Below are 22,434 nucleotides of genomic sequence, written 5' to 3'. Positions count from 1 at the left end.
CACCACCATGTAAAAATAATAAAGGCAGGCTACAAATAAAAAGAAACAAAAATTATGTGATAGTTTAGCTGACAACCGCAGGATCATTTTCTAAAAAAAAAATACCACCACCTTTCTGGATCAAAGCTCTTTCCACCCCTTTTCTCTGTCCAGCCTGGCCTTGGGTGCTTCTGGACTACAAAACCCCATGCTCCTCAGCCGCAGCTCAGGTTGACTGCAGCTGTGCAGCTAAAACATCTGATGCTTAATAAGAGCTTAAACATTGGGAGTTTTATAAAGAGGAGGAAATATAACCTCATCCCAAAAGATCCGCGCATTGTGGATAATCCATTACATCCTGCATCAAGAAATGTTTTGCAGTTTTAAAATAGCTGAGGGGAGGGTTGGAAAATCCTGGAGTAGGATTATTAATGCCTTGATTCTCTCTCTCTCTCTCTCTCTCTCTTTTTTGGCACATTTACTAAGAAATTTTTTCATACTGCTGTTTCTTCGAAAGCAAGCAAAGAAGAGGAGAAGCTGGAGACGCGTGGTTATTTTCCAGTCTCCAAAGAGCAGGTGCTAAACTTAGATTTCTTTTCCCCTAAGGGCAGAAGGCTGTGGAAGGAGAAGCATCTTGGATTCGAGCTTGCCAAAATGACCACAGCTCTAGAATGCATCTCAGGTTGCTTTAAAGGAGAAAGAGAGAGAGAGAGAGAGAGAGAGAGAGAGATGCAGACAGAAAGAGAGAGGGAGGGGAAGTGAGAGAAAGAAAGAGGGAGAAAGAGAGAAAGAAAGAGGGAGAAAGAGAGAGAGGGAGAAAGGGAGAGAGAAAGAAAAGGAGAGGGAGAGAGAAAGAGAGGAAGGAAGACAGGGAGGGAGGGAGGGAAGGAGAGACAGGGGGAAAGAGGGAGAAAAGAGGGAGAAGAGAAGGAGGGAGAAAGGGAGAGAAGGAGAAAGGGAGAGAGAGAGAGAGAGAGAGAAAGAGAGGAAGGGAGGAAGACAGAGAGAGGGAGGGAAGGAAAGAGAGAGGGAAAGAGAGAAAAGAGGGAAGGAGAAAGAGAGGGGAAGAGGAAAAAAGAGGGGAAAAAGAAAGAAAGAAAGAAAGAAAGAAAGAAAGAAAGAAAGAAAGAGGGGTGCGAGCCCTTTTCTCTTTTCCCTATTACAATGACCCCATGAGTTGGCCCCAAGCTATCTTTCAGACCTAAGGGTAGACTAGAACCCAGAGCTTCCCTAGTTCAGCATCTTTCCTACCGTCATCATCAAACTGTGTCTCATCAACCCTAATAAAGACATGTTAAAAAGGCAGCAGACTCTGCTAGCGGGACTACTTCTTTTCCAGGAGAGGGAATTCCCCCACGCGATTTCCCTGAGAAAGCCGCTCCGGTGACAGGGCCCCGTTCTGCAAGGGAATTGGATAATTATAGAGAACCTTCAAGGGGTCAGAGTCTCTTGTTCCCGAAAACATGAACTTTCAATGTGGGTGGTGGCTGAGGCAAGTCGTTCCCTTCCTGCAACACGCAACTGTGGGCTGGAGAGCATGAACCTTCGGCAATCAGAAAAGGGAAGCAACAGTCGCACACACACACACACAAAACCCAACCAACCCCACATGTCAAATGCACCAGGATAGACCAGAGAAATTTTCAACCCAATACTACCCATCTTTGAATTAAATTTGCCCAGGCTGCATCCAACCAGATTTCCTCTAGGCCATAATTTATCCAAGCATGACATTAACTCACTGGATTGACGGGTAGTACAAAGCCGTCAGTCAGCGTTTATTATGTGGCTGGCTGGAGGGGAAGGACTGGCGGAATCTGGGGATAGAATCAAGAGAGGGGTTAGCTTAGAATCCCTACGTAGCCACAAGTGAACTAAATCCCACCTCCCCTGACCTCCACGGACCCCTATCTAACTCCTAGCAGGTACTAACTATTCGTTAGGAAGATTCCCACCCGTAGGCGGCAGCAGCAATAAACCCATTTAAGTGGACCTTTAGGGGTGGATATGAATGTTGGCAAATGACGCTGCCCAAGTTGACTCGTCAACACCAAGAAATGGAATGCTTCTTGACATGAAGTATTTACAATTTATTTATTTTTTAATGGAAAGGATGGATGCATGGAAAGATAACAAGAGCATCTTCCCTAAGCATTGAAAATCGCTGGATAAAAGCCTTGAACTAAGCAACAGAGCAACTGGTAGGTAGAACATTTTCAATGGGTCTGCTCCAGAAATGGTATTCAATGGACTTACTCAAAATGTAGGAACTGTGTTGTGGTTCGCCGGCAGCCTGGGCAGACGGCAGTGGAATTGGACAGTGGGGAAGAACGGGGACCAGTCTGGGAATCTGGAGAGGACTCAGGGCGAGGGTCCTGTGTCCGATGCGGAGATGGGGCCAGGACCATTCTGGGAGTGGGGTGCTGCCTTTGGAGCCTGGCAGCAGCGAAGCAGAGGACCCCAGGGAGCCTGTTTCAGTGCGCGTGTGCGCAGAGCTGCCAGAAGGAGAGAGCAGCTGAGGCAGAAGGGGTGACTCGGGAGTAAAGCTGGGAGGCGATTGCCCCTCCCATCAGGAATAAAAGTCAGGCCTAAACGAGGAAACCTTTGCAGGAAGCAAAGTAGTTCGATCCGTTCCGAGTCCTCCTTGAAGCTCTGTCTACTTCGGTTGGCTTTTTCTTGTACTTTGGTTGGTTTCTTTTATAGTTAATTGGATACTTCTGTTTTTGGCAGCATTCCACAAAACTGAAAGGTGAGTGCTTATCTTGGGGGGACTGTTTAAGATGATTTCTGGCTGGGAATGGAAACAATTCCCAGCGTTGCAATAAAATAGGTTCTGCTTTTAAAACAAGTTTGTGATTAACTACGTTTTATGAAGCCTGGGTCAGAACTCTGACATAGGGAAGCCAACCAACCACAAACTCTTAGAATGCGTGGGTCCTAACGCGAGGAGACATAATTCCACCTTTCTACTTGTTCCAACTTAACCATGTTACAAAGGAGCCCCCTGTGGCATAACTTTACCTAAAGTGTGACATTTGCTTGATGATCTTAAGGTATGCACGATCTCACAAGTGGTCTTCATGCAATAGTGTGGGAAATGATGAGGCCACGAAAAATGCTCTTTCAAAAGCCAGTTTCGGGAAAGGTTGCACAGTTGGGCCAACGAAAGGTGGAGTCTGCCACCAAAACATTTGACCTTTACTCATCACGCCTGAATTCAGGCAATGTCTTGACCGTGGAAGAGCTACAATCCAGGCACGGCCGTCTCCAAATCAAACCAACCCAGGCTGCACTGTAGACCAGACTCCTTCCAAAATTCTCAGAAGAAGACGCTTCCAAACATTTGCGTGGCGGAGGAGAAATGAAGCTCCCTTTTTGAGGTTCTCCTACGGCTTTCTTGAAATGAGCTGGTAGAAGCAGTTCCCTGCCAACACACTTCTGATCTCCAGCCAACCAAAACTCCTTCACTGGACTAGAACTTGTCAACCTGGCAATCTCCAAACCTGGCAACTTTTAAGACTTGTGGACTTCCAGTTACCCCCATTTAAATCATGAATCTCGAGTCAAACTTCCAAAAACCTTTAAAAAGGATTTATTGGGAATTAACATGTCCGGCACTGCCTGGGTGTATCCGACTCTGAGACACATCATTCATTATCACCCTTGACCCTGGTTTTCCCTTCCAACCTTTGGGTGTATCATAATTCATATATTCTCCAATGGGACACCTCCATAGCCCAGAGTCATCACTCCTGCTCTCCAGTTAGAATTTTGCACGGCGGAAACTTCGATCACCTAGCTACTATCTTTGAAAACATTTATGGAATGCAGTTTCGGTTTGCAAGCGGCTGCACTGCTCCCCCCTCCTCCCTTTCTGTTGGCAACTCTAAAAAGACCATAGAAATATTTTATGAGTTGACACCAGACAGCATGGCAGGCTGAGGAATGCTGGAAGCTGAAGTCCACGAGTCCTAAAGTTGCCAAGTTTGGAGACCCCCGGACTAGAAGACCTTCAAGACCCCTTCAACCCCGTCCTTCTATTATTCTAAAAACCCCTTTTTTAGAGGCTACTCCTAAAGATCCAGCTTGGGATTCTGGGAGATGCGGCCCCCAACACAAAAGCCTGGCTAGAGAATTCTGGGAGATGTCGTCCCAGCAATACACCTGTCCGATGAAACGGACCAAGGGAAAGATAAGCCTAGCCAATGTCACAAGGTTTGGCCCTTTCTTTTCTTTTTTTAATTGAAGCACTGCCCTGTATTTATAGCAGTTCTCTGGAAAGGAGGAAGAAAACACAGATGGTCACATTCCATTTGATTTTTGTTGACCTCATCTGCTTCGCCAGAGAAAGGATGGGTGGGGACAGAGAAGCAGAGAAGGAAGGGAAGCGTCTTTACACCGGAGGAATGAGCCACACTTACTAACACTGTTTATAGATAATGCTTTCCTTAAGGAGAGAACCAACCTAGAACAAGGGAGAAATTTCTGGCAGCGGGAACAATTGACCAGGGGAAGAACTCGCCTTCAGAAGTTGTGGCTGCTCCGTCACTAGAGGTTTTCCAGATTGGACAACCAGTTGGTGGCTAACCTTTTGGGGCTCCTATGCCAAAAATTGTGCGCACATTCATGTTCACACACGCGCTCGCATGCCAGCTCCCAGAAGACAATGCGCACGCCCATGTCCCCTGCATATACGTGCGCAATCCCCCCCACCCGCTGACCCCTTACCTGCACTGCGCCTCACAGCTGATTTTTGGCCTGTTTGAGGCCTTTTTCGGCCTCCCAGAGGATCGAGGAAGGCCTCTGCAGGTTTTGCAGGCCAAAAAATGGGCCGGTTTCATCACTTCCGGTATTTCCGGAAATACAGGAAGTGATGAAATGGGACTATTTTTTGGCCTGCAAAAGGCTTTCCTCAAGCCTCTGGGAGGCCGAAAATCAGCTATGAGGCGCGCGCATGCACAGTGAGGTAAGTTTTCCTGCAGCTCGCGTGACGGCACAAATGGATCTGTGTGCCACGCCTGTGGCACGTGTGCCATAAGTTCGCCATCACGGGTATAGGGTCTTCCGCTTGAGCTAGGGGTTGGACTAGAAGATCTCCAAGGTTCCTTCTAACTCATTTTGTCATCTGCAAATCCTTACAATTAATATAAACAATCACCCGAGATTCCCAATATCCAATCCAGTATTTGAGGGGCTGCCATAAAGAGGAAGGGGTTCAACCTATTCTCCAAATCACCCAAAGGCAAGACAAGAAAGCAACGGATGGAGCCTAAATCAAGGATAGAAGCAGCCTGGAATTAAGAAGAAATTTCCTGAGAGGGACAACAATTCATCAGTGGAACTCCTTGTCTCCAGAATTTGTGGGTGCTCCATTACTGGAGGTTTCTAAGAAGAGACTGGACAGCCAGCCATTTGTCCGGAATACTATAGCAGTGGCTGCCAACTGGTGGTCCGTGGCCCACTGGTGGTCCACGAGAAAATTTTGGTGGTGTGCAGAGAAATCTCACCCGCACAGCACCCCGCAAAGCAATTAATCCAGACTGCAGAGGAACGCAAGGCTCCGCTGCCCACATGGCCCGCGGGAACCCTTCCCGCCCACTCACTCCTTACCTGGCAAACTTGCTTTCTAAATTGCTATTTTCCCTTTTTTTCTGACCATCATCTGTTCTGCTTGTGCCGGGCGATTTAGATTAGCTAGCAAGCAGGAAATGGTTGGATTTCTTGCTTTCTAGCTAATCTTTAGATCTTTGGCTGTGAACCTTCCTTAGGATTGAAGCAGCGCAGACTCAGCTCGCCAAGGGCAGAAACACGGATCTCTAAGTGAATCTGTTTTTCTGTGAGCAGCTCAATCTGCCTGCCTGCTTTGCCTGATTTTGGGTAAAAGTTGCTCTTTTTTAAATAAAAAATTCAATATTTATATAAATATTAATAAATAATATTTACATACAAGCCATGCCCAGCCAGTCACATGACCACCAAGCCACACCCACAATTTGGCCATGCCCAAAGAACCAATTATTAAGAAATTTGAATCCCACCCTTGCGTCTGTTTGTGTGTGTGTGTGTGTGTGTGTGTGTGTGTGTGAGTGAGAGAGAGAGAGAGAGGGAGGAAGAGATAGAGGTTAGATCAGATATCTCTTTCTCTCTTTCTTTCTCCTTCACCAACGTCAGACAAAATTCATATTAGTGGTCCCCGGGGTTTAAAATTATGAGTTTGGTGGTCCCTGAGGTCCAAAAGCTTGGTGACTCCTGTACTATAGCATCTCCCGCCTTGATCAGGGGAGTTGGATTAGAAGACCGCCAAGGTACTTTCCAACTTTGTAAATCTCCACTGTTGGCCATAGTTAGTACCCACCCCACAATGGCTGCTTCATAGATTCTTGGTCAATGAAGCCATGGCCTGAGGTCATGCGAACCCATCCTCCACAGCACTGTACTTCCTCAATAGAGTGAATATTGCGTAGTTCTTTGCCCCGGGGGACACACACCATTTCCCATCTAAGCAGAAAACAGCACAGCCCTTTTCTAGTTTCTGCTACTTTCCAAGAGTTGGTCAACATAACAAGGTTCTCATCGCAATAGCCTGTAGGTGCGAGTGTGTGGAAAGAGGACCCTCCCACTGGCTGTAATCAAATATTACCGGTCTCTCGAGTTTTTGTCCTTCAAGCCTTGGGGGCGTCTTTGTTTTATGGTTGGCGACACCAAGATGGTCATGGAAGTTGGCAGAAATAACCCAGCTTTGCTTCTTGAAGACACACAACGGTCAACAGGCGGATGTTGCATAAACAGGCGACACTCAAGCCCGCCACGCACAGAGGCAAACCTTAATGGGAAGTAGAGAGACATCCCAACCTAAATGAAGACCCAACATGAGGGCAAGACAAACAGCTTGAACCATCATCGGTGACTGTAGGGAGGTTAGTCGAGTTATAATTCTAGGTGCCATCCAAACAGGGAGTAATGGTTAGATCGTGCTTAAGCAACAGCATAAAGTGATTGGGTCACACTTTTTGCAGGTAACTCTCAATAGTCCTGGTTCACATAGACTACTCAACGTCATGAGTAGACATGACCCCAAGTTGTCTAGCGTGGGTGGTGTCGCCTAGTTTGGGTCATGAAATGTCTGCAGGAAAACCACCAAGCTCAGAGAGCATCAAGGACCCCACAGTCATCCTCTTCCCCTTTCTACACACCCCACTTCCTTCTAACACTGATGATGTTGCCTAGTTTGGGTCATGAAACATCTGCAAGAAAACCACCAAGCTCAGAGAACACCAAGGACCCCACAGTCCTTCTCCTCTTCTTCCTCCCCACTCCAACTCCCTTCTAGTACTGATGATGTTACTTAGTGTGAGTAATGAAACGTCTGCAAGAAAACAACCAAGCTCAGAGAGCACTAAGGATCTCACAGTCCTCCTCTTCCTTCTCTTACTCTTCCTCCTCCTCCCAAATTCCACTCTCTTCTACCACTGATGAAGTTGCCTAGTCAGGTAATGAAACGTCTGCAAGAAAACCACCAAGCTCAGAGAACACCAAGGACCCCGCAGTCCTCCTCCTCCTCCTCTTCTTCTTCCTCCTGTTCCTCCCCACCCCTGCAAAAAAAAATCCACTCTCTTCAAGCACTGATGATGTTGCCTAGCTGGGTAATGAAACGTCCGCCAGAAAACCACCAAGCTCAGAGAGCAACCAAGGATCCTTCATGTTATCTATCCCTGTATATGTTTTTCCTTCCAAGTCTGCTATTTTTCAGAAAGATGGAGCTGCTTAGGGGCAACTTACTGGAAACCCACCTATCTGGACAGACAGTTACGCTTATGGTCTACACCTTCTTCCGCTTTCCAAAACCAAGGTTACACCTCTAAAAAGAAATACAGGTAAGCCCTCAGCGGAAGGCCACAATTAAACCCTCAATGTCTACTGCTAAGAGAGTCAATTATTGCAACTGCCATAAATAGGAGTCGGTAGTCAAGTGCCTGAATTTTGACCGTGCGAGGCTGCAACGGTCGTTAAGTGTGGGGAAAAAAAACACATTGCTTTTTTTCAATGTTCTTGTAGCCTTGGTCCCCAAACCAACGGCTTAATTAAGTTAAGGACAACCTGTATGGGAAGAGGAAGATGTGCAAAGCTCAACGCCCAACAAGTAGACTGGAAAGCAAACACAGAGAAGGCAGGTAGGATCAGAGAAGGAGGAGGAACAAACTCATAGCTGGTACAGGAGCTGAGCAGAGAGGTACTGAAAGAGTAGGAGAACCTCTGACTCATGAGAACCGTGCTTAAAACAGACGCTTAAAAGGGAACAGGTTGGATGAGGCAAGAGCTTCCCACGAGTTGACGCTGGAAGGGAAACTCGGCCAACGAAGAGATTGCGCACTGCACCCCAAGGGAAGCTTCCTCACCCAAGCCCCCCATTTGAAGGAACTAAGCTGGGCATCAGCAACCCATGGCTCTGGAGCCACATGCAGCTCTTTGGGCCCTCTGCTGTGGCTCCCCGTTGGGTGATCCTACCTGTTGTGGTTCGCCAGCAGCGGAATCAGACAGTGGGGAAGAATGGGGACCAGTCTGGGAGGACTCAGATGAGGGTCCTGCGTCCGATGCAGAGATGGGGCCAGGACCATCTGGAAGTGGGGTGCTGACCCCAAAGCCTCCAGACTCTGGCAGCAGCGAGGCAGAGGAGCAAGGGGAGCCTGTTCCCAGTGTGCACAGAGCTGCCAGAAGGCAAGAGCAGCTAAGACAAAAGGGGCAACTCAGGAGTAAGGCTTGGAGGTAATTGCCCCTCCCACATAAGATATAAAGGAAGTGCAAAGGTGAAGAAAACTTTGCAGGAAGCAAAGTCGTTCACCCTGTTCGGATTCAACCTTGAAGCTCTGTGTGGACTTTGTACTCTGACTTTTTACAGTTCATTCGGCACTTTAGTTGTTGGCAGCAATACAAAGGAGAGAAAGGTGGGTGCTTATCTCAAGGAACTGTTTGGGATTCATTATGGGTTGGGAATGAACAGGATTCCCAGCGTTGAAATAAAACGAGAGTTGTTTGGACTAAGCGTGTGCTTAATTACGGTCTCAGGAAGCCTGGGTCAGAACACTACCACGGGCTGGCCCTGCCCCTCGCCCTCCCCTCCCAGTCACTCCTCCCCTGGTCTGAGAAGGTAAAACACAAAAAACCGAAATGAGGGGGAGGGAGGGAGGCCCATTTCTCAGAGAAAATGGGTGCTGTCTTACCTGAACGCCATTTCTCCTTGTTAGGCAAAGCAGGTCAGGAGTAACACCGGGAGCCACAAAACCTGGGTAGGCGTGGCCACGGTGGTGGTGTCATGTGACCTGGTGGGAGTGGCGTTGAGTTGGCCACGCCCACCCAGGTTTTGCGGCTCCCGGTGTTTTCTGTGGGAAACGGGTCGAAATGGCTTTTTAGAGTGTTTAAGGTTGCCGAACCCCTGAGTTACTAGGCCAGCAAAGCAGATTAGGAAAGGGTTTCTCTGCCCGCGAATCATTAATGACAAGGAAGGGTGGATATGGAGGTCTTGGCCAGATGCAAATATTTTGCAAGAGGCAATTTCCCCAAAGGAGCATTTCCCGTAAGTGGGTTTGCAGCAGACACACAGTAATACTCCCAGCTTAAGTCTAACACAAGTCCCGTTACAGTTCCTCGGACGTTATTGCTTGGAACAGTTTGCAAGACAGCAGTATTTCCGCTTCACGTTGGCTTGGGAAGGAGGAAGACTACGATTTGGTTTTAGATGGGTGCGTTGGGCAAGACTGGGGTGGGGTTAAGATTGCACCACCTAGCCGCCCCCGAGGTGTGAAAATATCTACGGAGATTCTCAGTCACCCACTTACCCCAACGATGCTATTTTCAAGAGTTATTCCTGGAAGACGTTTCGCTTCTCGTCCAAGGAGCTTCTTCCGTTCTGACCGAATGCGACAGGATGATGACCGCAAAAAATATAAACCCTTCCACCCCCCACCATTCAGTCAGAACGGAAGAAGCTTCTTGGATGAGAAGCGAAATGTCTTCTAAAGAAAAAAACAACCCAGAAAGTCTAGTTGCCTCCTGAAAAAAGTGGGAATAGAAATGGATTTCCAGAGGAAAAAAAATTGCAGACTGCGGGAACCAAAAACACCACTCAGGTGATCCCAAGGACACAGATAAACCTCCAAGTGGCCTCAAAAACCCTCTAAAAAGGGATGTAAATGGCCAGCTGTCTGCAAAGAATATAAATCCTTCCTGGATGATTAAGAATCTCCATGGACATTTTCACACCTAGCTTTCTGTATGACCATGATTCTCCAAGGCCATCAGGTGAAGGCTATGCAGCTGTGCAAAGGATGAGTAAGACATCAGAAAACTCCACCACAATTAGTGTTGAAGTTCTCAGAAGGAATGAGGAACCTGAAAAGTATTGGATTCCAATACCCATCATTCTTGACCACAGCCCACATTAGTTATAAAGATGGCCTTTGGAGCCCGGCATGTCTCATTCTCATAATCTGTACACTATTAAAAACTATCTGCTTATCGCCTTCAATTAAACCAAAAGGTACATCACAATACTTTAAAAACATTTTTTGCCTCAAATCTGCTAGCTTAAAAATGTGTGTCTGGGACTCATTTGTGCAACTGAAATTTCAATGATCTTCACACCAGTTGTATTTGCAAAATTCTGGCCACAACAGCGAAGCAATGGTGAAGCTGGCAAGAAGTTGGAAGTCCTTAATTCTCACTGCAAAAAAAGCTCTCACAAGAAAGCCTGCCTGTGGTCACTGTTTCTCTCTTTAGGCAAGAAAATATTTCTGAAAGGATGACCCAACGGCCCACGGGTTGTCTATTACTTCCTACTTCCAGGGATCAAAAAAGATACTTCCTTCTCTCTTATTTTATTTATTTGCTAAGTTTAGTTCCGCCTACCTCATGTGGGCCATCTACAAAACTAAAAAGGAAGAAATGAAAAGACTGTAAACAGAATAAAAATAATAGAATAAAAGTAAATAATGCAAAAAGAGAATGCATCAATAGAGGAGGAAATATTTGCAGCTCAGGGTTGAAATGAGATGTTCTCTGAGCTCGGTGGTTTTCTTACAGATGTTTCACGACCTAACTAGGTAACATCATCAATGCTAGAATGTAGGGGAGTTTGTAAAGAAGGGGAGGACTCTGGGTCATCAATCAATCAATATTTATTATGGTCACAGACCAGCATTAGAGATCCTAGATATTCTCTGAATTTGGCTGCTTTCTTGCAGGCGTTTCATTACCCAATCTAGATAACTTCATCAGTGCTAGCAGGTGAGGGGGGTTGTGGAAAGGAGAAGGCGCAGGAGGACTCTGGGGTCAACCATCGATCAATCAATCCATTTTTATTACAGTCACAGACCAGCATCGGGGTCCTTGCTGCTCTCTAAGCTTGGTTGCTTTCTTGCAGACATTTCATTATCCAAACTAGGCAACATCATCAGTGCTAATGAGAATCCCTCAATATGACGACAAAAGATCTTCCTTGCATTCCGGAAAAAAAATAAATGCATTTAAGTTTGCTCCAAACCATGGCCAAATCAAACCATTATCAGCTCTCGGATAACCCAGAAGTTGGGTTAATCAATCATGTAACACCCTCCACCGGCTTCTAACCAGCCGAAGCTCCTGCCTCAAGAACAGCTGACTCCCAAGTGCTCGGCTGGACGTTGCTTATTAGCAAAATGAGAAACCTGATCTACAGAAAGAAAACACTATGCGGAGATGAGATCTGGACTGCTGTTGGCAGCCAACAAGCCTTCCTCCTTTCCTTCCTTCCTTCCTTCCTTCCTTCCTTCCTTCCTTCCTTCCTTCCTTCCTTCCTTCCTCCTTTCCTTCCTTCCATGCAGATTTAAAAAATAAAAACCACCCCCAATTCTTCTCTCTGCCCCATCACAGCCAAAACAAACTTCTGTTCTCCGAGATCCTTTCTGGTGGCGCAGTTTTTAAAAACTTGCCTTTTCATTGCCATCTACTGATAGGATTTCTCATTTTACGATCCAACAGGGCGCGTTGCATGCTGCTTTTTACAAAACGACCCCACTTCATCGAAGCATGGCACTTTCTCTGGAGGAATCGCACAAGGCAGAGCTAATCCTTGCATGCTTGGGAGGTTTAAAAAGACGTTTGGAGGTCTCTTTGTGAACAAAATATCTAGTCATTTTGCAAGGTGCGGGGTTTAGCAAATTGCTGGGGGAAAGGAATCGGGAAACTGCTTAAAATCCGAAAAACAGAAGCAACCCAGTAAAAAAAACAGTAATTATATTATGAGTGTCCCCCCCTTACCATAGTAACTTGAGTACGATAGCACGGGAAGATCTCTGTATTCAAAGAAAAGCCCCCTTTGAAAAACAAATTGCACAAGTTGGCTTTAAAGGTTCATTGGTCTTCGCTCCTGCCACATGGTTAACCCAATCATGGTTTATTCCATGAACCCTGTTCCAGGTTTATGCGGCTCTATCCGGGACAGTGAGCTAAGAGCTGAGCTCATATCATAGTCAGACTAAAAATGCCGCGTATTTATAAACTTTATATCCGGTGTTACTTAACAATTAAGGCACAATTGTGAGTATTTGACAGCTGGTCCAGCTCCTATGACATCAAGTATTGCTAGATAAAAGGAGAAAACACAAATGGGCCCACTATCCAACATCACTCTGTAGGCCAGAGTTTGATGATTAAGGCACCAGGCTAAAAAAATAGGAGACTGTGAGTTCAAGTCCCAACTCAGCTATGAAAGACTGCTAGGTGGCCTTGGATCTGGGAGTTCTAGTCCCACCTCTGGCATGTGACTTATCTCTGAGCGACTTTGAGCCAATCCCCAGGATTGTGGGAGTTCTAGTCCCACCTTAAGGATGAAAGCCAGCTGGGTTACTTTGGGCCAATCACTAGGAGACTGAGAGTTCTAGTCCCACCTTAGGCATGAAAGCCAGCTTGGGTGGCTTTGGCTCAGTCTCAGCCCAACCCACCTCATAGGATTATTGTTGTGGGGAAATTTAGGAGCAGGAAGGCGTGCTGGATGTGTTCACCAGTTATTTGCAAAAATTAAATAAAGGCAGGATACAAATCAATTAAAAAAAAACAAAACCTCATGGTACAGATCGTTGTGGATTTAATGGGACCCCATGCAATATTTAATGGAACCTAAGCGTTGCCCCATACTTTTTAAAAACAAGTTCAACGTGGTTTGAATCCAGTCATTCTCTCTTTATTGCCCCCCAAATTCTAATTTTGTCACCTCTCCAAGGTCCAACTTTCAACCTCTTTACAGAACAACCATCCAGCCATCGCACACACACACACACACATCCCAGTTTTCTACTCCACTTCCAGCATTTTTCCAGAGTGTTGTTTGGAAACAGTTCGGTGTTATTGCCAACCTTGGTTATCAACCCTACCGGCTTAAACCCGGTTATTATTATTTTTTACCAAGCGCAACCAGGCAGACGCGGTTCTGGTGATAGTGGAATTAAAAGCCATTCCTCGCTGCCCCAGCCCTTCCCCCTACACTCCTCCAGACCCCACTGAGCCGAGGCTGTCACAGACCACATAATGGCTGAATGGCAAATGCGATTCACTTTGGCCTCTCCGGGCACTGCTTGCCCGCCCCAAACCCTTTGCAAGGCGACATCTGCCGCGGGAGTGCTGGAAACTAAGCCTTCTCGTAGGAGGCACAAGGATTTTCCACTTGGGGCAAAGCCCCCAAAGGGCTGTTTGGAAGGAAGAGGAGGAGGAGGAGGAAGAGAAGGGAGGGGAGGGAGGAAAGAAGGACGGCACAATAGTAGCAGTGCGTGTTGTGCAGGAGAAGGAAAAGGGGGAAGAGGAAGAGAATGAAGAAGATCAGAAGTAGTAGGAGGGAAGGAAAAGCGAAAAGGGAGAAAAGTCATCAAAGAGGGAGTGGAAAAAGAGAATGAAGAAAAGGAGAAATGGTGCTGGAAAGGAAGAGAGAAAGGAGAAAGGAAAAGGAAAAGGGGTGATAGTGGAAGAGGGGGTGAGTCAGAAGGAGAAAAAGAAGTAGTAGTGATGGAGGAAGAGGAATAAGGAAGAGAAAACCCTCAAAGGGCTGTTTTGAAGGAAGAAGGAGAGGAGAGGAGGAGGAAGAAAGAAATAGTACTAGTGGTGGTTATGGAGAAACAGGAGGAGGAGAAAAATTAGCAATGGTGGTAAGGAGAAGAAGAAAAAAGGGGAAGAGAAGTGGTAGTGATGGAAGAGAAGGAAAACGAGGAAAAGGAGGAGGAGAAGTGATGGTGGTAGAAGAGAAAGAAAAGGAGAAAAGTCATCGTGGTAATAGTGGGAGAAAAGAATGAGGAAAAGGAGAAATACTGGTGGCAGAAAGAGGGAGAAGAGGAGAGAAAGAATGAGGGGGAGAAAGAAGGGATGACGGTGGAAGAGGAGAACCAGGAGGAGAAGTAGTAATGGAGGAGGAATAAGGAAGAGAAACCTTTCAGTGAGTAGGGCGAGATGTTTTTCAAATTCCCAAAATCACAAGCTACTTTTCTGGAATGAGGAGGAGAAGGAAATGAAAACGGAAGAAGAAGAAAAGTGGTGGAAAAAAAAAAGGAAGAGGAGAGGCTAGTCACGTTGGTGACAGAAGAGAAGAATGAAAAGGGGAGAAGTAGTAGTGGAAGAGAAGAGTACGGAGAAAGAAACGGTAGAAAAAGAGAAGGTAAAAGCAGTGGTGATGGCAGAGGAGGAGAAAGCGGTGATAAGCAGAAGAACCACCAAGGAAGTACGTAGGGAAGGGGCGCTTTCAAAACTCCAGACTCAGAAGCTACTACTTTTTCTTGACGTTCAAAAGATACCCCACCACCAAGAAGGGGAAGAAAGGTAGACTTCCTACTGCTCACCTCACTTCCGAGAGGTTCTCCACGCCATTTTCTCCTCCACTCTTGACGGAGAATCCCAAAAAAGAAAAAAAGAGTCAACTCCAGAGGGTGGAAGTCAACCACCCAAGGGTAACCTCCAGAAATCAAGACGGCCTCAACACAAAACTCTTCTTCTTCTCCCCGCTGACCTACTGAGGGCCGTGGGACAACTCACAACCCCACCAGGTCCACTATGCCCAACATCGTCCCAGTCTGGGCTTCAGGAATGAAGGCCAAGCCGTTGCTGCTACTACTTCTCCCCTTCTCCTCCTTGGGAAGACACACCCACCTCAATCTAGTTAAACATTGTTTACACACGCTGGTCTTCCAACGAGCCCTTTTAAAGATATTAAAATCTTTCAGGCAGTCCACACACTTACCAAGCCAAAAAAAAAAAAAAGTAGTTTAATTTAAAAAGAAAAAAAAAATCCAGGGTATTAAGCAAGAAAAAATTCCATGTTCCCAATTCTTTAAAGGAAGCAAGCAAACAAACAAGAAAAACAAGGTTGCCAATTTTTTCGGACACATTTTGGAAAAAGCTGGAGAAATTTATTCCACAGGATGTTCGAAGACAACCTTTTCTGAACACCTGGTTGACACCAGGAATGTCAGTGTGCAGAAAGTGTCTTTATTATTTTTAATAAAAGGAACAGGTCCCTAATTTAAGAAGTCAACCATGCAAAAACAACTTGGAAGGTCCTCTCTCTTTAAACAAGCCAGAAGCACCGAAGAGCCCATATCAACCAGCTAAAACATGAAGTTTTAGTTGCAAAATGTATTCTTTATTTATTTGTCATAAAGCTTCAGCTGCAACGTTTATTCTCAATTAACAAACAGTGTTATTTTCCCTAAGAAACAGAGAAAGGAAAGGAAATCTGGAATGGTTTAAGCTCAGACCCACCTTAAAGATGACAATATTGGCTTTATTTTTTTTTTCGTTGCTTTTGGTTATCTTGGTTTATAGAAGCCCCAAAGCAAGATTGTAGTCCTAGATCATAAGCCAACATGGTTTGAAATTGTCTAACCCCTTTGGGGTGTGTTAGGCAGCACAGCAATTAATTACTTCCAGCAGGATTGGCAATACAAGTAATTGACAACAGTTGAAGTTTTTTTCCTTTTGGGCAACTGATACAATCAACACAGAAATAACACACAAACACTTCCAGACGCCACATATATCTCCTTATAAAACTGCACGGATCCTTTCCGCTGTCAAAACACCTCTCCTTAATAACAGTATCAGCCGTGTCAAATAAATAGCCAAACTTTGTAATAAATTAGCATTTAACAATCAGAAAAATGCAATTCTATCCACAGAGTTTTGAAAGAGCCCTTTCTTCCCTTTCTATCTTCCTTCTTTTTCTTTCCCTCCCCTGAAAAAACAAGGAGCATCTATACAAGCTTGAGATTTTTAACCAGCTTTTATTAGATAGAAAAATATATCCGCCTTTCAAACACCAAGCCGACAAAACTTGAGGCTTTTGGGGGAGGGCGGTTAACTTTAGGATAGTCCCCTTCTCTTTACCAAGTTATTTTTTTGGGGGAATTGAAAGAAAATAGCAGAGAATGACGTTTTTTTAAAAAATGGAAAGTTACAAACTCTTCTTCTTCGGGAGGCGCTTGGTAAAACTAACAAAACCAGAAAGTGCCAGCTGGTAAAACAGATAAAAAAAAATGTGGGTGGTGGTGGTGGAAATTTGCTAAATGGTAAGCTTCCATTTGTGGTATCCTCAAGTTTGAAAGTAGTTTGAAAAGTTAAGCCTACTAACTTTTTCCCCATTTTTTTTTTAAATGAAAAATCAAAGCCTCTCCTAAACAGAATTCTAACTTCTCCAAACTTTTCGGTTTTCTCTTGCAAATATTCTCTGATTAGTTAGAGACCCCACCTGTATTATTATTTTTTCCTCATTTTAAAAAAAGTGACTTCTCTCGATGCAGGTTTTTTTTAAAAATGGCCCTTCCTTAAAGGTGACATGGAGGGGAGAGAAAAACCTCCACACACAAACTCAACTATCCAAGAACCAATACGGGTCTGTCTTGTTTTCCAATGCAAACCTTGAATTAAAAAAGATATGTATTTATTACAAAACAGACGTCCCTGACATGGAGGGAGATTTCCTGTTTGGAAAAGGTAAAAAGCTAAAAGAGAAATAACTCATCCAAGGGAGAGGGACGGTTAAGAAATACGAAAATACTGATATAAATAACTAGTCTGTTTCGAAGACCCCCTCTGCAGTCTCTCGCCATAGGTTTTCCTCACCCGTTTTGGGAGAAGGGGCTGGCAAGGGGGGGGGGGCAAGGCAAAACAGCTGCAGGCTTGCACACACACACACACACACACAATTCCTAGGTTTCTAGTCCCTTTGAATCTAGGAGAAATAAGCTTCCCAGATCTTAAAAAGAAGAGAAGGAAGAAGCTATGTGGCAAAGGTCAAACTCAGGGAGGGAATGCAGGGGGTCCCCGGTCAAGAAGGGAGGGGGGAAGGTCACCTTTCAAGCCCACCAGGGACGAAACCAAACGGCCCCCCCTCCACCCCAATGCACAAGGGAAGGAAAGCAACCGACCTTCTTCCCCCTGATTTATATTTTTCCTATCTAAAGGGGTTACTTCTTTTATTTCCTTCCTTCCACCCACTTAAACCCCACAGCTGTTTTATTGCACAGGGCCCCCTCCCCAAACCCGGGCGTGCAAATACACGCGCGCGCCTTGCCCGGGACACACACACGCACACACCCCTTTGCAAAAAGACCCGACCCATCTCGCAACTACCTGCCCGGGGTGTGTGTGTGTGTGTGTGTGTGTGTGAGTGGGTGGGTGGGTAATTCCTTCCCAAGGGAGGAGGGAGGTTGCTCCTCTCCCTTCCCCTCCCTCCCCACTCTCGGCCGAGGCAAACCCCCCCAACCCGCACAGCTGCGCTTGGCTTTGCTAATGGGTCGCACGCCCCCTCCCCACTCCTCCTCCTCCTCCTCTTGCTCCCGGGAGACCCGGCGGAGCCAACAAGGCAGCGCAGGGGGGGGGGAGAAAAAACGCGCAGGCACGCGCAGCACACACACACACACACGCCCCCCACACACACACACACCCCTACACAAAAGAGTGGAAAGCAGCCTGTCGCCAGCCAGGCAAGTCGGGCACCCATTCACTCGCGCCGCCGCCGCCACCAAAGTTTTTTGCAAGCCCGTCCGGGGACGCGTGGGACCGGACACTCCCCCCAAATTCTTGCATTGTAGAGCCCCCCACACCCCCTGAAACCCTCCCCCCCACCCACAGCTCTGGGGGTTAGGGCGAAGATGCCCCAGAGAGGGAGCAAGGTTTTGCAAAGCAAACAGCAGCAGCAGTTATAAAAGAAGCGCAAAACTGGCATTGCTTCCTTTCCTTCCTCCCGCTCGGGATTTGGGGCAAGCTGCGCGAGTCCTTTGTGTGGGTTTGCGCTCCAGCGGGGCAGGACTCGCACCCAGCGCCCTTGCCCGGGGTGTGTGTGTGTGTGTGCACGCGCGCGCCCTGCCTGTGCCACGCAGCCCGTCTCTCTGCCTCTTTTTCCCCCGGCTTGCTTGCTTGCTTGCAGCGCAGCCCCGCGGGCGCGCATATCCATGCCCACGTCCGCATCCCCACGCGCGGGCACACACACACACCTACACGCATGCATGCATGCATACACACACACACCCCCTCTGCTGGAGGAACCCCCCCTCCCCTTTCCTTCCTTAGCCAGGGAAGCTGGCGGGAGCCCCCCCTCTCCCTTACCTTTGCAAAGGCATGCTTCGTCCAGACTGCCTTCCTCCTCCTCCTCCTCCTCCTCCGGCTCGCGAGACCCCCGCCCGCCCGCCCCCCCCCCCCCAAAAGCCGGGTTCACCGCCGCGCGTCTCCCATCTCACCGCCTTCCTCCCAGCGCCATCTTGCAAGCTTGTGACGTCGGGAGCCGCGCTCACCCCTGACCCATATTTGAATAGAAGCCAGCAGGGGAAAAGGGGAGGGGGAGAAGGAAGGAAGGAAGCCAGGGGAGGGGGCAGAGGGAGGAGGAGGAGGAGGAGGAGGCAGGGAGAGAGGGAGGGGCACCCTCTAGTCAACCAGCCAGCCAGCCAGCTTCTTGCAAAGGACCTGCCTAAGGATCGGGTCCTTTGCAATTGGGAGGATTTGGGGCTGGGGGCTTCGGCTTGGCTTGCAACGCGGGCGGGCGGGCTGGGGGGGGAGCGTGTCCGAAAGCTGCAGCCGGCTTTTGGCCCCCAAAAATATAAAAAAAGTGGGGTGGGGTGGGTTTGCACGCGCACGAGGGCACCCGAATGGCATGCTTGCGCGCGCGTGCATGCACACCCACACACCCACCCCTCACTCACTCACTCATTCATTCATTCATTCACTCTGTCTCGCCCTTGCACGCGCGCAGATACACGCGGGCTGTCTGGGGCTCCAACCACCCACCCACCCCCGCAGATCTGCTTGCCCGGCGTGCAAAGAAAACAGAAAAAGGGTGGGAGGCGAAGAGAGGAGGGGGGGGAAAGGGGAAGGGGATGCGCTAATTGGAAGGTTTCTGATGGGGGGGGTTCTCTTTTTCTCTCGCTCTCTTTCTCTTTTTCTCTCGTTCTTTCGCTCTTTCTGTCGCTCTCTCGCTCTCTTTCTCTTTTTCTCTCGCTCTTTCGCTCGCTCTTTTTCTCTCGCTCTTTCTTTCGCTCGCTCTCTTTTTCTTTTTCTCTTTCGCTCTCTCGCTCTTTTTCTCTCTCGCTCTCGCTCTCTTTCTCTTTTTTTCACTTTTCTCTCGCTCTCTTTCTCTTTTTTTCTCTCGTTCTTTCGCTCTTTCTGTCGCTCTCTCGCTCTCTTTCTCTTTTTCTCTCGCTCTTTCGCTCGCTCTTTTTTCTCTCGCTCTTTCTTTCGCTCGCTCTCTTTTTCTTTTTCTCTTTCGCTCTCTCGCTCTTTTTCTCTCTCGCTCTCGCTCTCTTTCCCTTTTTTTCACTTTTCTCTCGCTCTCTTTCGCTCGCTCGCTCGCTCTTTCTATTTCTCTTTCGCTCTCTTTCTTCCTCTCGCTCTTTTTTTTCTCTCGCTCTCTTTCTCTCGCTCGCTCTCTTTCTTTTTCGCTCTCGCTCTCTTTCTCTCTTTCTCACTCTCTCTCTTTTCTCTCGCTCTCTTTCTCGCGCTGCCTTTCTCTCCCACTCTCCTATATGGATGCGCCCCTCCTCGGGGGGTGGGGTGGGGGGGAATTGTTGAAAGTGGGACACAAGCGCTTGGTCACCCGCGCCAGAATTGCGCCGGCTGGTGGAACGATGCGCGGTTTTTTTTGGCTCGCTGTCGGAACCGGACGGGCTTCTTGTGCTAGGTGTCGGTGGGTGGGTTCGTAAGGGACTGTTTACTGGAGAAAGGTGGGTCGGTGGGGAAACGAGACAGCTCAGGATGCCGCGCAGGGAACAGCATTCGCGTCGCTTAGCTCCTCTCGCGCTGCCATCCAAAACTCCTCGCGAGTAAGAGGCGCGGAGAGCAACGAAAGGGTTACTTTCGGCTCGCAGCCTTTCAAAGAAGCCATGCTTTTAAACCTAACCTTTCAAAAAAGGAAAAAAGGGGGTGAAAAGCAGAAGTTGATGTCCCACAGAGGCACAGATGACTCCAGCTCCCATCACACCGGGCCAGGCCATCAGGACTCCAGTTCCCATTACATTCTCCCCATCTGGGGACTCTGTCTCCCAACTTTTCTGCAACCTCCCCCCCCCAATAAATAAATAAATATGCACCTAAAGAAACTGGAAGGCCATCTGGGTCTATCTTAAACTTTCAACATGGTTCTTAGTTGTTCAGGAGTCCCCAAACTTAGCAACTTTTAAGACTTGTGGACTTCAACTCCCAGAATTCTCCAGCCAGCACAGCTGGCTGGAGAATTCTGGGAGTTGAAGTCCACAAGTCTTAAAAGTTGCCAAGTTTGAAGACCCCTGTCTTCAATTCTACAGACAGGAGATGCCTGAGCCAAGCGGGGACACATCTGGCCATCTTCTCCTCTCCTAACTTTGGCCCAGAGAGTGGTTAGGAGAAACATCCCAACCTTTTAACATCTGCTTTGTTTTGGAAGGCTTTAGGTTGTTAAACAATCCTAAGAATGGAGCGCAGCCTTGGAAAGGAAACTTAGAAATGAGGTCAGTTCTGCCTTCACACACACACACACACACACACAGCCCTCTCCCTCCCCGATCCCTGCCAAATGGATTGGAGAGGGAAAAGATGGGGGCTGCCAAAATTCCAGAGGATACTTTTTGTGGGTCCAACTTCCCTTCACTTGATGCCCTCCAGATGTGATGGCTGGCTCTGCCAGGGCTGGCTGGAGAATTCTGGGGTTGACACATCTGGAGAAGAAAGAGCCAGCATGTGTGCAAATCTTTATTCACAGCAATAACAAAAAAAAAAAGCAAGCAGGATCCACTTCTAAGGTAGGACAGGATGCAGTTCAAATATCTTGAAAAGGGAGCATGACTGGCTAGTCAACTAATCGGGACGATTAGCCAGGAACGTGTTATTTTAAGGGGCAAGGGTTTTATTTTGGGTGGCTTACTAGTCCAAAGCTTTTCGAGGTCTGGTGTTCTTTAATTTAAAAAAAGTGCCCGAGATTATTGACATTAGAAAAACAGATCATCATTACCGGTATTTAGAATTGTGGTGTCCCTGCCGCTCTCAGAGCTTGGTTGTGTTTCTTTGCAGACGTTTCATTACCAAACTAGGTAACATCATCAGTGTAGTAGAGAGTGGGGTTTACTCTCATTTTATACTCTAGTAGCTTCCTGTGTTGGTGGGAGTTTGATTAATTAGAAATATATATATATATATTTTCTTAAAATCATTGTTTCATTTCCTTCCTACCTTCCTACCTTCCTTCCGTCCATCTCTTAACAAACCCTTTCAAGCCAGCCCTATTTCAAGCCCTATTTATTTATTAAATTTGTACAGCCTCTCAGCCAAGTGACTCTGTGCCTCTTGCAACAATTAAAATAGACTCAGAAACAAAACAGAAAAAACAAATCCAGAAAAACAAACATACCCACCACTAGTAAACAGAAAGACAGTGAGAGAGAGAGAGAGAGAGAGAGAGAAAGAACGAAAAAAGAAAGGCCAAAGAAGTAAAGTTTGGGGTGCTTTTTTTTAAAAGAAAAATATTTTATATTTATTGTTTGTTATGCTTCCTTAAGACAAAAGTTGGAAGGTAATAAAACTAGGAAAATTTCTAAGAGCCAAGGATTCATCCAGGACTTATCTGACGGGAACATTACTTTGATTGTTCACTTGCTGTGTTTTTTGACCCAGATGTCTTTTATTCCAAGCCCCCCTGTCCCCCCCCCTCAAAAAAAGGATTGCCCAGGCAAATAAAGATAAGAGATGGACCAATAATCTGTTGTAAGATATTTGACCTTTAGCTTTTTTTTTTTTTTGCATCCTATATAAACAGAAGAACCAGGAGCTAGAATGCAAAATCCTACAGGAAGTCTGCAAAAATTCCTAGGAATAGCATCTCTGATTTACTGTTTTCTCTTGGGTCAAATTTGTAATTATAACTTGCCATCTTTTGCACAAATAATAGTAAAAATGTGTTGGCCCGAGTTTTACGGTCCTTTTCTT

General features: G+C 46.9%; 1 protein-coding gene across 1 annotated transcript in view; it reads right to left on the bottom strand.

Moving 5' to 3' along the window:
* The window catches only part of HIC2 (HIC ZBTB transcriptional repressor 2), a 69,579-nt gene extending 50,929 nt beyond the window's left edge, over positions 1 to 18,650 (bottom strand). Inside the window, exon 1 of the mRNA XM_087913343.1 lies at positions 18,595 to 18,650. The gene's annotated coding sequence lies outside the window, so the exon portion shown is untranslated. The remainder of the gene's footprint in view (positions 1 to 18,594) is intronic.
* Positions 18,651 to 22,434: the final 3,784 nt, after the last annotated feature.

Source organism: Pseudonaja textilis, chromosome 15 (genome assembly GCF_049901715.1).
Source record: "Pseudonaja textilis isolate UNSWEBS1 chromosome 15, rPseTex1.2, whole genome shotgun sequence".
NCBI lineage: Eukaryota > Metazoa > Chordata > Lepidosauria > Squamata > Elapidae > Pseudonaja > Pseudonaja textilis.
This window is presented reverse-complemented; position numbering and strand designations above follow the sequence as displayed.